Genomic DNA, 14,781 nt, shown 5'->3' with positions numbered 1-14,781 from the left:
ATTTGCATGCTGTGTAAAATTTAATCGAGAAATATGGTGGTATTTTTTCTCGTTTTACAGTTTTTGTGTGAAATATTTTTAGACTTTTTTGCGTACCAGAACAAATACATTCTATATCACTACGCATGGTTACATTCGTTAGATTTTAAGCGCTTTTAAGAATGAATCAAAATTATTGTTAAGGTTATTAGATCTTTTTATGTTAAATGTCACGTTGAAACAAATCAATGGGATGAATATAATACTAGGATAAGCTTTGAATAGAGAGAAGTTTATGTTGCTCGGCTCAAACACCGAAAGCGCTCGCCAAGGCTCGCGCTCCCGGTGATCTAAGCTGTAGGTGGATGGTCCACGGCCGTCCACAAGCTCAAATGACCATATATGGAGAAAAAGGCGGGACCAAACCAAATAGGCTTGCAATGCGCATGCCCAAGCAAAACCGATCGTAAGCCATCTTGAATTGTTAGCGTGAAAAGAAATATACTACATTTATTGGATATTTTAATATGATGAATATTCTAGGTAGAGAATATGGATAGTATTATCATTATTAGTATTACGTCAACATTAACTCAACAATTGTATTGTTGACATGAAGAAAAAGCTATTTCGAGGTTGTTTTGACCATTGATTGCTAAGTAGGTCAAACTCAAAGTTTTAACTTTTATTGATATTTTATTTAGTTAAGGAATCTTCGAGTAATAGTTAAAAAAAATCTTTCGCATTCTAATTCTATAGCTAAATCATGTGTTGTTGCTATATTATAAACTTTCGTGCATGAGCCATTTAAATCCGTTTGCATTACTTTTTTAGTTGTTTCCCCTGGAAAATTCTCTTCTTGCTAGCCTTCGCCGAGTTATTCAACAACATCGCTATATTGCTGATTTTTGCTGTTGTTTTTTGGTTAAAGCTGCATGCTTTTGTTGGATAATGTTTAATTTATCATTCACGTTTTACATATGATTCTGTTTAAACCATATTTAATCGATGTTTTGGTGAATTTCGCGCATGCTTAACTTGCCTGATTTCGGACGTAATTTACTTTCGGATACATGTTCCTCTTGTGTTTTTTTTCGATGTTTTCTTATGTATGCAGATTAAAAAAACAGCTCATGCTTAAATGTGTTATTGAGCAAGTGACTTCTTTATACTATGGCAGGAATAAAAAAACTGTTATAAAATTATAAAGGAAGTTTAGTTACATGTATAAACTCACAGTCACAAGTGTGTAAGTATTACTGTTACATTTATTTATATTTACTAAAAGTAAATATATGCTCACATATCAGTAAGTATTGTACAGCCCTAAATTATATTTAATACACCCATCTAGGCAGTTAATTCATATATGTGCTGGCTTTAATTTACATTCATGTTATTATCACCCTGCAATAGGCGGAGGGATATTGTTTTGGCCTTGTCCGCCCGTCTTTCCGTCCATCCGGCACTTTTGTGTTGGGAGCCATATCTTGGAAGTGCTTTGGTGGATTTCATTGAAACTTGGTATGAGTATATGTATAGATAAGAGGATGATGCATGCCAAATGGCATTGTACACTATCTGTTAATAACGGAGTTATGGCCCTTCGAACCTAAAAAAATGCTTTTTTACCTGAGTGTCAAATATAACACTTTTGTGTCCAGAAGCTAATTAGCGGGGGATATCAATTCAATGAATTTGCTTGTTATTAATTGAAGGGAAATAAACCTGTAATTTTGTCTGTCATTATGGTGTTTAAAGTCACATTTAATGGCATCCAACCTACTTTATTTCAAATACAGTAACACCTGGCGCCGTGACCTGGATGCAGATTCTAAGCAGATGGGCCAAAATGGGGGCAGCTAGAGAGACTCGCCTGGAACTGACAAGCCTGGAGGGAGCTGGTTGACTGTTGGCGAGATGGGACAACAGACGAAGAATAAACGAACCAACTTGATTTGATAAACATTTTTGTAAGTCATTCAAGAATCGAGCAAACTTTTTGTTTCCAATAAGAAGTCCTGTATATATCCGAAATAAAATAAAATGTTTCACTCAGGTTCCTTGATACTCATCTTGGTATTTAAGGGACCTTATAACAGATTATGGCATGTATTGAAGTTTGTCATTAAATGCGTTATATTTATAAATGTAAACATTAAATCTAAAAAGCTCAATTAAAAAATAAGAACAAATTAAAAGAAAAAGTAATCCTCATCTGGGCTCGAACCACTGACCTCTGGAGTAAAAGTCTAACGCTAAGACGGCCATCCATGCTCATACAATATTTTATACTTTTAGTTTCTATAAGCAAAGCTCGTAGTGTCACAAAAAACGACAACAGAATTCCAAATTATTCAATTGTTTTGCTTTGCAACGATTTATCATTTTCAGGTTGTTAATGTTAGGTATAACTGTTTTCTCACAAATATCATAACTGCAACAAAAATGTGCAAGTCTGAAACAATTTTTATGCCCCCTTTCAAAGAAAAGGGGGCATATAGTTATCAGACTGTCCGTCTGTCGGTCCGTATTTCTGTCACACTTTGCGTTTAGGTTTCGAAAAATGCTCATAACTTCTATTTCCCTTGAGATATAACCTTCATATTTGGTATGCATGTGCATATGGACAAAGCCTTTCCATACGAACACAAATTTTTACCCCTGTGACCTTGACCTTGAACTTAAGGTCCGTGTTTAGGTTTCAATATCTGCGTTTAGGTTTTGAAAAATGCTCATAACTTCTATGTCCCTTGAGATATAACATTCATATTTGGTATGCATGTGAATATGGACAAGGCCTTTCCATACGCACAAAAATTGTTACCCCTGTGACCTTGAACTTAGGGTCCGCGTTTAGGTTTCGAAATCTGCGTTTAGGTTTTGAAAAATGCTCATAACTTCTATGTCCCTTGAGATATAATCTTCATATTTGGTATGCATGTGTATATGAACAAGGCCTTTCCATACGCACAAAAAATTTTACCCCTGTGACCTTGACCTTGAAGTTAGGGTCCGCGTTTAGGTTTCGAAATCTGCGTTTAGATATTGAAAAATGCTCATAACTTCTATGTCCCTTGAGATATAACATTCATATTTGGTATGCATGTGTATATGGACAAGGCCTTTCCATAAGCACACAAATTTTGACCCCTGTGACCTTGAACTTAGGGTCCGCGTTTAGGTTTCGAAATCTGTGTTTAGGTTTCGGAAAAGCTCATAACTTCTATCAAGCATTTATAGGGGGCATAAGTCATCCTATGGTGACAGCTCTTGTTTTATTTTGTCAATTTACCAAAAAATGCAAAGGCCCCTTAAAATACATGAAGTAATGTTTACAGTTGTCCATAACCACATATTGAAAAAGAATGTGCAAGCTCTATCTATTGGCATACAAACAAAGCCAATCTGTTGGATTATTACTCATGGCAAGCAATATGATCTTAGGTATACCTTCTATAATCAGGTGTTTGCACTTTAATCACATTAAAATTTGAAAAACTATAGAAGTACAAAAAGGTCAGAATGATAACAAACAGGTTTGTAATGGACATCATCTTGCAATTGCTATTTATGTGAGTGGGATGGTACACAAATTCTGAATTTGTTATATGTAGGACATTTAGTAACTTAGCAACCCATGCATGTTGCAAGGGTGTTAATTGTCCGGATTATTTGGAAATCCCGATTTGAGCCATTCAGGATTGAATTTTAGATCAGTGTAAATCCGATGATTTGTTTTAAGGGGGTGTGAACAAATATTGTAATTGCTTCATTGGCATGCCGGGCATGTGCGCTTAGTATGGATTTTTCCTGGTCTTTTTAACAAGGTTTTCCAAAGAAAAAAACGGGTTATTAGATTGGCAAATGCCGGCTGGCGGGCGGACGGAACAAGCTTGTCCGGGCCATAACGTTGTGGTTCTTGGTGAGAATTTAAAATCATTTGGCTCATTTGTTCACCATCATTAGACGGTGTGTCGCTCAAAAGAATACCGTCAATATATCCAAGGTCAAGGTCATACTTTGAGTTCAAAGGTCAAAAATGGCCATAAAAGAGCTTGTCCGGGCCAAAACTATGTCATTCATTGTGAGACTTAAAAATGATTTGGCAAATTTGTTCACCATCGTGGGACGTTGTATCGCACTTTAGAATTACGTCAATATCTCCAAGGTCAAGGTCGCCACAACTAAAAATATATTTATTTTGAAACAAAGGGGGTTAATTATAAAACAATCAGTTCAGTTTGAGTTGTCTCCCTCTAGCAGACTTTTTTCTACATTGAAAACCTGGTTTTGTGACAATTTTGTCCCTTGTTTTACTATTGTCTGATTGGTTATCCGCTGACACGGACATAAAAGGTAAATGACCTAACCTCTTGGCTACTTTCCAGAAATCTTACATACTACAAAATGTAGCATATGTCCCCTATCATTAAATTTCCATTTTCTGCTGTCAAACTAAGTGCATATATTATTTCATTTGCAAAAGACATATCTGGATATATTTTTGGACAGTTGTTTTACTGTATGGTTAGTGGATTAACATTTATTATGCCCCCCTTCGAAGAAGAGGGGGTATATTGCTTTGCACATGTCGGTTGGTCGGTCTGTCGGTCCGTCCACCAGGTGGTTTCCGGATGATAACTCAAGAACGCTTAGGCCTAGGATCATGAAACTTCATAGGAAGATAGATCATGACTCGCAGATGATCCCTATTCATTTAGAGGTCACTAGGTCAAAGCTCTAGGTCATGGTGACCCGAAATAGTAAAATGGTTTCTGGATGATAACTCAAGAACGCATATGCCAAGGATCATGAAACTTCATAGGTAGAATGATCATGACTTGCAGATGACCCCTATTGATTTTGAGGTCACTAGGTCAAGGTCACGGTGACCCGAAATAGTAAATGGTTTCCGGTTGATAACTCAAAAACGCATACGCCTAGGATCATGAAACTTCATAGGTAGATAGATCATGACTCCCAGATGACCCCCTATTGATTTTGAGGTCAGTAGGTCAAATGTTAAGGTCACGGTGACCCGAAATAGTAAAATGGTTTCCGGATGATAACTCAAGAACACATATGCCTAGGATCATGAAACTTTATGGGTAGATTGATCATGACTCGCAGATGACCCGTATTAATTTTGAGGTAACTATGTCAAAGCCAAATGCACGGTGACCCGAAATAGTTAAATGGTTTCCGATGATAACTCAAGAACGCTTACGCCTAGGATCATGAAACTTCATGGGTACATTTATCATGACATGCAGATGACCCATATTGATTTTCAGGTCACTAGGTCAAAGGTCAAGGTCACGGTGACCCGAAACAGTAAAAAAAAATCCGGATGATAACTCAAGAATGCTTTTGCCTAGGATCATGACACTTCATAGGTACATTGATCATGACTCGCAGATGACCCCTATTGATTTTCAGGTCACTAGGTCAAAGGTCAAGGTCACAGTGACAAAAAACGTATTCACATAATGGCTGCCACTACAACGGACAGCCCATATGGGGGGCATGCATGTTTTACAAACAGCCCTTGTTATCGATGTTCTTCATAACATTTATATAAAATGACAATTACACATCGAGTGTTACTGGTGGTCTGGCTTATAATATTTTGCATTTTACTCACCAGAAATAGCAACTAAGACTATAAAAGAACAATGAACTATGGCTTTGGGGGGCTCTACCTGTAAGGGACCTACAGCCTCAGACTCCAGACTTTATCATAAGGATTTCAAATTTGGGACATTTGACACCCCTGATGTTGTGCCATATATCAAAACCGTCTATATATAAAAATTAATTTTATTAATTGGATATGTTGAAGATTTGGTGATGCATTGGATTTCATTTTGTGTTTTGTTGACCTACTTTTAATTTTTAGGCTTAGCAGAACTATGGCTGTCAAAACACAATTGTATTAAAATGAATAGTGCTTCAAATTATACAAGAAGTCACTTTCTTTTTGTTTTAGATGTTTTTCAGTTTCGTCGGAAGACATTTCCCACCAACCATCCTGTCTTGAAAGAAATAACTTTTGAACCCGATTATCTGGTAATACTATTTTTTTACATACAGTTATTAGTGAATTATGAACATTTCATAAGGATCTCAAGGGTCACAACAGGTATATATATAATATATATATAATCAAGATTTTCCATAGGCAGTTAGAGCACAGCTGGCCCGAATAGCATGGACAAGTTAACAATTTTTTTTTTTAAATATCTAGTGTGTAAAAATTACTTTGCATTGCAGAGAACTTTAAGATCATTTTATTTCTGTAAAAAATGTTCAAAGTTATATCCTGAATGATTTTAGGGCCTTAAATTATATATGGAAACAAGCATATTTAATAATAAAAAGGCCTGTTGAGTTTTTAATTTGTTCTCTTAAAGATTTACAGAAAGACCCTTTTTAGCTCAACTATTATATATGAAATCTATATAGTGGAGCAATTCTACTCACCCGGCGTTTGCGTTAGCCTTAGCATTGGCGTTAGTGTGAGCATGCAAATGTTAAAAGTTTGCGTACTACCCCAAATATTTTCAATGTCCCTTGGCATATTTCTTTCATATTTTGCATACTTCTTAACAAACATGACCCCAACCTATAAACAAGAGCAGACAACTCTATCAAGCATTTTGTAAAAATTATGGCCCCTTTTCCACTTAGAAAATGCAGCAAATGTTTAAGTTTGTTTACTACCCCAAATATTTTCAATGTCCCTTGACATATTGCTTTCATATTTTGCATTTTTCTTTACCAACATGACCCCAACCTATAAACAAGAGCAGACAACTCTATCAAGCATTTTGTAATAATTATGGCCCCTTTACCATTTTGAATATTCATATTATTGATAAATCTATGTTAAAGTTGGCGTACCACTTAAAATATTTTCAACGTCCCTTGACATATTGCTTTCATATTTTGCAAACTTATTTACCAACATGACCCCAATCTATAAAGAAGAGCAGACAACTGTATCAAGCATTTTGTAAGAATAATGGCCCTTTTTCCATTATTATATGCATATTACTTAAGATTCAACCCAATAATATCTTTGACAAGTTTTAAAATGACGCCGGTTGGTTGAAAAACATGGCATTTTGATTTATGAGGTGGGGCATTTTCCTTATATGGCTATAGTAAACCTTGTTATCACTCTAGAGGCCACATTTATTGTCAGATTTTCATGAAACTTGGTCAGAACATTTTTCCAATGATATCTTGGATGAGTTTGAAAATGGTTTTGGTTGCTTTAAAAACATGGCCACCAGGGGGCGGGGCATTTTTCCTTATATGGTTATTTATATATGGTCCATATATGGTTATATATGGCTTTAGTAAAACCGTGTGAACACTCTAGAGGCCGCATTGTCCAATCTTCGTGAAATTTGGTCAGAAGATTGGTCTCAATGATATCTTGGATGAGTTTGAAAATGGTTATGTTTGCTTGAAAAACATGGCTGCCAAGGGGCGGGGCATTTTTCCTAATATGGCTATAAATGGCTATAGTAAAATCTTGTTAACACCCTAGAGGCCACATTTATTGTCGGATCTTCATGAAACATGGTCAGAAGATTCATCCCAATAATATCTTGGACAAGTTTAAAAATGATGCTGATTGGTTGAAAAACATGGCTGCAAGGGGGCAGAGCATTTTTCCTTCTATGGCTATAGTAAAACCTTGTTAACATTCTAGAGGCCACATTTATTGTCTGATCTTTATGAAACTTGGTCAGAAGATTTGTCCCAATGATGTCTTGAATGAGTTCGAAAATGAGTATGGTTGCTATAAAAACATGGCCACCAGGGGGCGGGGCATTTTTCCTTATAGGGCTTTAGTAAAACCTTGTTAACACTTTAGAGGCCACATTTATTGTCAAGCTTCATGAAATTTGGTCAGAAGATTGGTCTCAATGATATCTTGAAAGACTTTGAAAATGGGTACATTTGCTTGGCAAACACGATTTCCAGGGGGCGGGGCATTTTTTTCATTATATGGCTATAGTAAAGTCTTGTTAACACTTTAGAGGCCACTTTTATTTCCGATGTTCATGAAAAATGGTCAGAAGATTCATCCCAATAATATCTTGGACGAGTTCAAACATGATGCTGATTGGTTGAAAAACATGGCTGCCAGTGGGCTCTGCATTTGTTCTTTTATGGCTATATAGTAAAACCTTGTTAACACTCTAGAGGCCACATTTATTGTCTGATCATCATGAAACTTTGTCCGAAGATTTGTCCCAATGATATCTTGGATGAGGTCAAAAATGGTACAAATACGTACAGACTTTAATGATAAACACTAGTCTGGCCAATGTCGTCTTACAAGCTGGTATATACACTCACTGCTAGAGCAGAATCATTTGTCATCTGTTGCAGACAGGCAGTGGTGATCGTTCTTAGCAAATTGAGTTGCGGTTCTTTCCGTAGCTAAGGCTTCTAAGCACACACTGATTTGCAAAATATGCTCTGTAAATTCTAAAATGCGACCAACTAAAAACAAACCCTTTGCCAACTTCTAGGTCAAAGGTTAAGTTTGAACATCATGATTCCTTTTAAATGGCAAATGATATTCGCGTATGATCTTACAACTGTAACTCCCTATTCCCAACTCGGCATTTTCATCAAAGGGCATGAAGGGTGTCCAAGGTTATATTTATCAACATGGCTAAAATGAGGCCAAAATAAATGCCCTTTGTTTATTTCCGAAGACATGGATGGATCATCTTTGTCTCTGAATATATTATAAATACTCGTGTTGTTGATTTTGTCCTGTTTGCTTATTGCAGGAAAACTGTTAACGCATTATGTTGTGAAGACTCCTCTGTAATCAGACAGCTAGCAGTATTATGATTATCAAATATTAAAATTTGACTTAACAATATAGCGCTTCAAATTATATAAGACTTTATTTTTGTTTCAGATATTTTCCAGTTTCCCCTCACAACAATTTGCATCAAACCTCTTGTCTGGTAAGAAATTTCCATTGAAACCAACGGCTGGTAATACTATCTTTTTGGTAATTGGGGCTATATAGGAACCACTTTGTCGGTCCGTCAGTCTGTCCCGAAATTTCATCAGATCTTCACCCAAACTTGGTCACAAATTGTATCTAGATGATGTATAGGTCAAGTTTGAATATGGATCATGCCCTGTCAGAAACTAGGACACTTATTGTGTTTTAAACCTGAAGTTTGTCTGGGCCATAACTTTGTCATTTATTTCATACAGTATTTTAAATGATGGAACAGTTCATAATGATTTCAAGACATCTTCTGATCCCTGGAAGATAAACTCGGGATTGATCTGTCTGTATATAACAGTTCAGAGACTTCCAATCTAGCGTGAGAAGATGTAATGATAATGTAAAATGGAAATTACATATAAGTTATAACAGTTCATACAGTTTAAGAAATACAATACATTTTATACAATGTCGTTTTTATGCCCCCGAACCAGCGATTTTGAGGGCATATTAAAATCGCTCCGTCCTTTAGTTTGTTAGTCCATCCGTCCGTCTGTAAGTTAGTAAGTCCGTCTGTCAGTCCGTCCGGATTATTTTCCGTTCAATAAATCTAGCAATTGTCATCAGATCTTCACCAAACTTCATGAAAATGTGTAAGGCAATAACATCTAGGTCAAGTTAGATAATGGGCCAAATAGACCCAGACACCCCTGAGTTATGGCCCTTGAATCATAGTAAAATAGGGTTTTTAGCTCGACTATTATATATGAAATATATATAGTGGAGCTTTCCTACTCTCCCCGGGGTTCCAGTGTCCGTGAGCGTTGGAATGAACTATAGTGGGGGACATATTGTTTTCGCCCTGTCTGTTGGTCTGTCTGTTGGTTTGTTTGCTCCAACTTTAATATTTTGCCATAACTTTTGCAATATTGAAGAAAGCAACTTCATATTTGGCATGCATGTGTATCTCATGGAGCTGCACATTTTGAGTGGTGAAAGGTCAAGGTCATCCTTCAAGGTCAAAGGTCAAAATATACCTAGAAAGGTGCAGATTTGCTTCAGTTTTGTGTTTAGGTTCATTTTATTCCTAAAATATCACAGCTATTACACTATGCCTCCAAACAATATACGAAAGCTTGACCCAAACCAAGACACTCTTGATGTTAGTAATGGTAGGTGAACGTAAGAATTAAATGCTGGCAATTCACATGAAATTGACATGAGGGTTTATTAATTATCCATGGTCCTGATCCCTTTAATATCTGAAATCCCTGTTTGTGCATATAACATAATGAGAACACCCTTTGGGCGACCTAACTTTGTATTTCAATCAGTTTCTTGTTTTGACCATTATTTTTACATTATTATCAAAACTTGTTAGTTTCCTACCCTTGAAAAAGGAGAGGGACTTACGGTTTGCGCTCTGTGTCTGTCAGTCTGACACTTTTCTGGATCCTTCAATAACTTTAAAAGTTCTTCACCCATTTACTTCAAATTAATACTGAACCTCTCTTATGACAATACGGTCAATCTCAACTATGTATGGCCCCATTACCAACCCTGGGGTGCCCCTCCCACATAGGCCACGCCCACCCAAAATTGCCTTTTACTATAATTTCTTCATTTCTACACCGATTCACTTCTAATTGATACTGAACTTCTCTTATGACAATACGGTCAACTATGCATGGCCCCATTACCAACCCTGGGGCGCCCCTGGGTCAAACATGCGGCGTGGGGATATGCGTCGGTCTCTTTCGCGCCATTTCTAGTCAAAATTGGAGACATTGGCATCTTAAAGGAATAAATTATGTATGAGCCCAAATTTTGCAGAACTATGGCCCTTGCTCATTTTTGTTTACCTCCTCAGCTGAAATCATCATCTAGCAGTCACAATAGTTGAGCGGTTGGAGAGGCATGCATTGCGTCCTACTACTGCTCAGACTATATTATGGTAATGCCTTATCCAAATAACACAAGTATTCACCATGTGCAAATGTCTTGTTGTCTGTATAACTCTCTCTATTAGCTCAAAGTAAAAAGCATTTGAATTTGCACACTTTGGTATTTTAGTTTAATTTTGTTTGGACATTACAATTGTTTTGAAACTAAAGATTAGTGTTGGGGCATTACACTTCTCTTTAAAATGTTTATTTGTGATTATTATTTTTTTCAGTTTGGCAGACAAAACATGCTGATCAAAAAGAATGTGTACCACAGGGGCCAGTGTTTCCATTTGAGTGATTGACAAGAAGAAGAAATGAGAAATGTTATCATCATATTTTAGTCCCTACATTTATAGTGTACAGCTCAATGTATTGAACCGGTGTTGTAGAATATAATTGGAGATACATGCGAACATTATAACATTATATATAAGATGATATTTCAAAAGCAATAAGAAATAAAAAGTATAAAAAGGTCAAAACAGTAAACCTTGTGTTTACAGTGGACAGGTTTAAAGTGGAAGTGACTAGTTAATTGTTGATCATAAGCTGCACTGATGGAAAAAATAGTGGGAAATTACTATCTAGAAAACTGTTTAACGTACGACAACAGTTGTGGAACTTCATAAATGGCCGTATGTAACAGGGCTGGGCAGTTTTCCTTATATAGCTATAGTGAAACCTTTTGATCACTAGTGAAGTCACTGTTTTTTTTCCAATCTTCATGCATTTTGGTCGAATATTTGTTCAAATGATGGCTCAGTCCAGTTTCGAAATTTTTATGTCTATTCAAAAAACATATCCACTAGAGCACAAGGCAATTGTCTTTATATGGCTATAATGAAACCTTGTAAATTCTCTAGAAGTGACATTTTTAGCCATATCTCCATAAATTTTGGTCAGAATATTTATTCTAATGATAGCTCAGTTGTCGAGTTTGTAACTGGTTCCGGTTTGTAGACTAACATGGCTGCCAGTGGACATGACAGTTTTTCTTAATGTGCTAGAGTAGAACCTTGTTAACACACAATTGGCCCTTTTTATGTGCATTTTTCATGAAAGATGATCAGAGCATTTGGCCCAATGTAATCTCAGCTGACTTTGAAACTGGATCACATAACTTCAAAAAGTGGGTCAAAATGTCAAATTAAAAAAAGCTTGTAAACACTGGAAGTTGCATTTAAAATTGTGTTCCTTTTTTATGTCCCCCACTATAGTAGTGGGGGACATATTGTTTTTGCCCTGTCTGTTGGTTGGTCTGTTGGTTGGTTGGTTTGCGCCAACTTTAACATTTGCAATAACTTTTGCAATATTGAAGATAGGAACTTGATATTTTGCATGCATATGTATCTCATGGAGCTGCACATTTTGAGTGGTGAAAGGTCAAGGTCATCCTTCAAGGTCAAAGGACAAATATATGGGTCAAAATCGCTCATTTAATGTACACTTTTGCAGTATTTCAATATTCAAGATAGCAACTTGATATTTGGCATGCATGTGTATCTCATTGAGCTGCACAATTTGAGTGGTGAAAGGTTAAGTTCATCCTTCAAGGTCAGATGTCAAATATATGTGTCCAAAATCGCTCATTTTATTATACTTTTGCAATATTGAAGATAGCAACTTGATATTTGGCATGCATGTGTATCTCATGGATCTGCACATTTTGAGTGGTGAAAGGTCAAGGTCATCCTTCAAGGTCAGAGGTCGAATATATGTGGCCCAAATCGCTTATTTTATGAATACTTTTTCTATATTGAAGATAGCAACTTGATATTTGGCATGCATGTGTATCTCATTGAGCTGCACATTTTTAGTGGTGAAAGGTCAAGGTCATCCTTCAAGGTCAAATATATGGGTCAAAATTGATCATGGAATGTCACTTCTGCAATATTGAAGCTAGCAATTTTATATTTGAAATGCATGTGTATCTCATGGAGCTGCACATTTTGAGTGGTGAAGGGTCAAGGTCATCCTACAAGGTCAAACGTCATATAGGGGGACATTGTGTTTCACAAACACATCTTGTTTAAAGTTTGTCAAAACATTTGCTGTAATGATAAGCAAAGTCAAGTTTATAAATAATTATTTGTCTACAAATTACATATTTTTCATCAAGTTCATTTATTATTCTAAACTACACCCTCTCAGAATAGTTTAGTTACTTCTGGTTACAGTTGAGCACCTTAGGGCTCTTGTTCTATAGTTTGATTGTTTTGGAAAATTGTCATTTTGCCAAAATGTGAGCAAGTCCAAATTTAATTAACCCTGCTTTGTAGTATCTTGTTTTCCTTATATGTAAAAAGTGGAAAATTATCTATGAATCTGACTGTTTAGATATTTGGTATTCAGCAAAGCATCGTGTAAATGTAGTAAAACTAAACACAATTGTGTAAGCATAAAACTGGCCATGCCATGGGGGTCAAATGGTTAATACAGACTTGTAGGAAAAAGACTTCTAAAAATTTTATCCGTTAAATATATTTTGTGTACATAATGATAAGCTTTTTCCTTCAACTTATCGCTTTCATGGTGTAAAGAAAACATGCCGACTTACTAAGTAAGTCGGAGATCTGGGTTTGATTCCCAGTGAAAGTCAAGTCACAAGGAAAAATGCTTATTGTTGGAAGGATTTATTAGTTATTCAAAACGTAAGATTTTTTTCTTTGCTCGTTCAGTTACAAATAACAGCAAATGATCTGAAAGTATTTGTTTATAACGTAGAAGTTAGTGTCATGAATAGTAAATTGGAATAATGCACTTAATAGAAACTTTACATATTGTATATAAGACTAAAATACGCAGAAATGAAATACCAGTAGCATTATTAATACATTTTTATACCCCCACAAACGAAGTTTGTCGGTCCGTCTGCCTGTCTTGTCTGTCGGTCCGTATTAAGTGTCCGCTCTCTAATTCAAGTTGTTTTTACCCGATCTTCACCAAACTTGGTCAGATGTTGTATCTATATGATGTCTAGGTCAAGTTCGAATATGGGTAATGCCGGGTCAAAATCAATGCCAAGGGGTCACTTAGTGCGTTTTAAACTTTGAGCATGGTGTCCGCTCTCTAATTATGCACCCCTTCGAAGAAGAGGGGGTATATTGTTTTCCACATGTCGGTCGGTCGGTCCGTCCATCAGATGGTTTCCGGATGATAACTTGAGAACGCTTAGGCCTAGGATCATGAAACTTCATTGGTACATTGATCATGACTGGCAGATGACCCATCTTGATTTTCAGGTTACTAGGTCAAGGTCACAGTTATTCCAAATAATAAAATGGTTTCAAGAAGGTAACTCAAGAATGCTTAGGCCTAGGATCATGAAACTAAGGATCATGAAACTTCATAGGAACATTGATCATGACTGGCAGATGACCCCTATTGATTTTCAGGTCACTAGGTGAACGGTCACAGTGACAAAAACGTATTCACACAATGGCTGCCACTACAACTGACAGCCCATATGGGGGGCATGCATGTTTTACAAACAGCCATTGTATATACTACTACCCCATGCTCGTATATAAGTAATGCCGTATCAAGCCAGTACTATACTAACGAGTCATGTATCGGATATATCCTACTACCCATGCTCGTATATAAGTAATGCCGTATCAAGCCAGTACTATACTAGCGAGTTATATAGCGGGTATATCCTCCTACCCCATGCTCGTATATAAGTAATGCCGTATCAAGCCAGTACTATACTAGCGAGTCATATACCGGATATATCCTACTACCCCATGCTCGTACATTAGTAATGCCGTATCAAGCCGGTACTATACTAGCGAGTCATAGCGGGTATATACTACTACCCCATGCTTATATATAAGTAATGCCGTACCAAGCCAGTAC

General features: G+C 36.5%; 1 long non-coding RNA gene across 4 annotated transcripts in view; it reads left to right on the top strand.

Moving 5' to 3' along the window:
- Positions 1-451: 451 nt before the first annotated feature.
- LOC127834286 (uncharacterized) overlaps positions 452-14,781 on the top strand; it is a 23,612-nt gene continuing 9,282 nt past the window's right edge. For 2 of the 4 annotated variants that reach the window (XR_008027867.1, XR_008027866.1), the window contains exons 1-4: positions 452-638; positions 1,782-1,952; positions 5,972-6,051; positions 8,936-8,984. This is a non-coding gene — a long non-coding RNA (uncharacterized LOC127834286). Of the gene's footprint in view, positions 639-1,781; positions 1,953-5,971; positions 6,052-8,935; positions 8,985-10,847; positions 10,932-11,153; positions 13,090-14,781 lie in introns of those variants that run through there. The other 2 variants (XR_008027865.1, XR_008027864.1) reach the window with 2 other exon arrangements.

This window comes from Dreissena polymorpha, chromosome 6 (assembly GCF_020536995.1).
Source record: "Dreissena polymorpha isolate Duluth1 chromosome 6, UMN_Dpol_1.0, whole genome shotgun sequence".
Taxonomy (NCBI): Eukaryota; Metazoa; Mollusca; class Bivalvia; order Myida; family Dreissenidae; genus Dreissena; species Dreissena polymorpha.
Note: the sequence above shows the minus strand (reverse complement) of the source record. Positions and strands in the feature narration are given on the sequence as shown.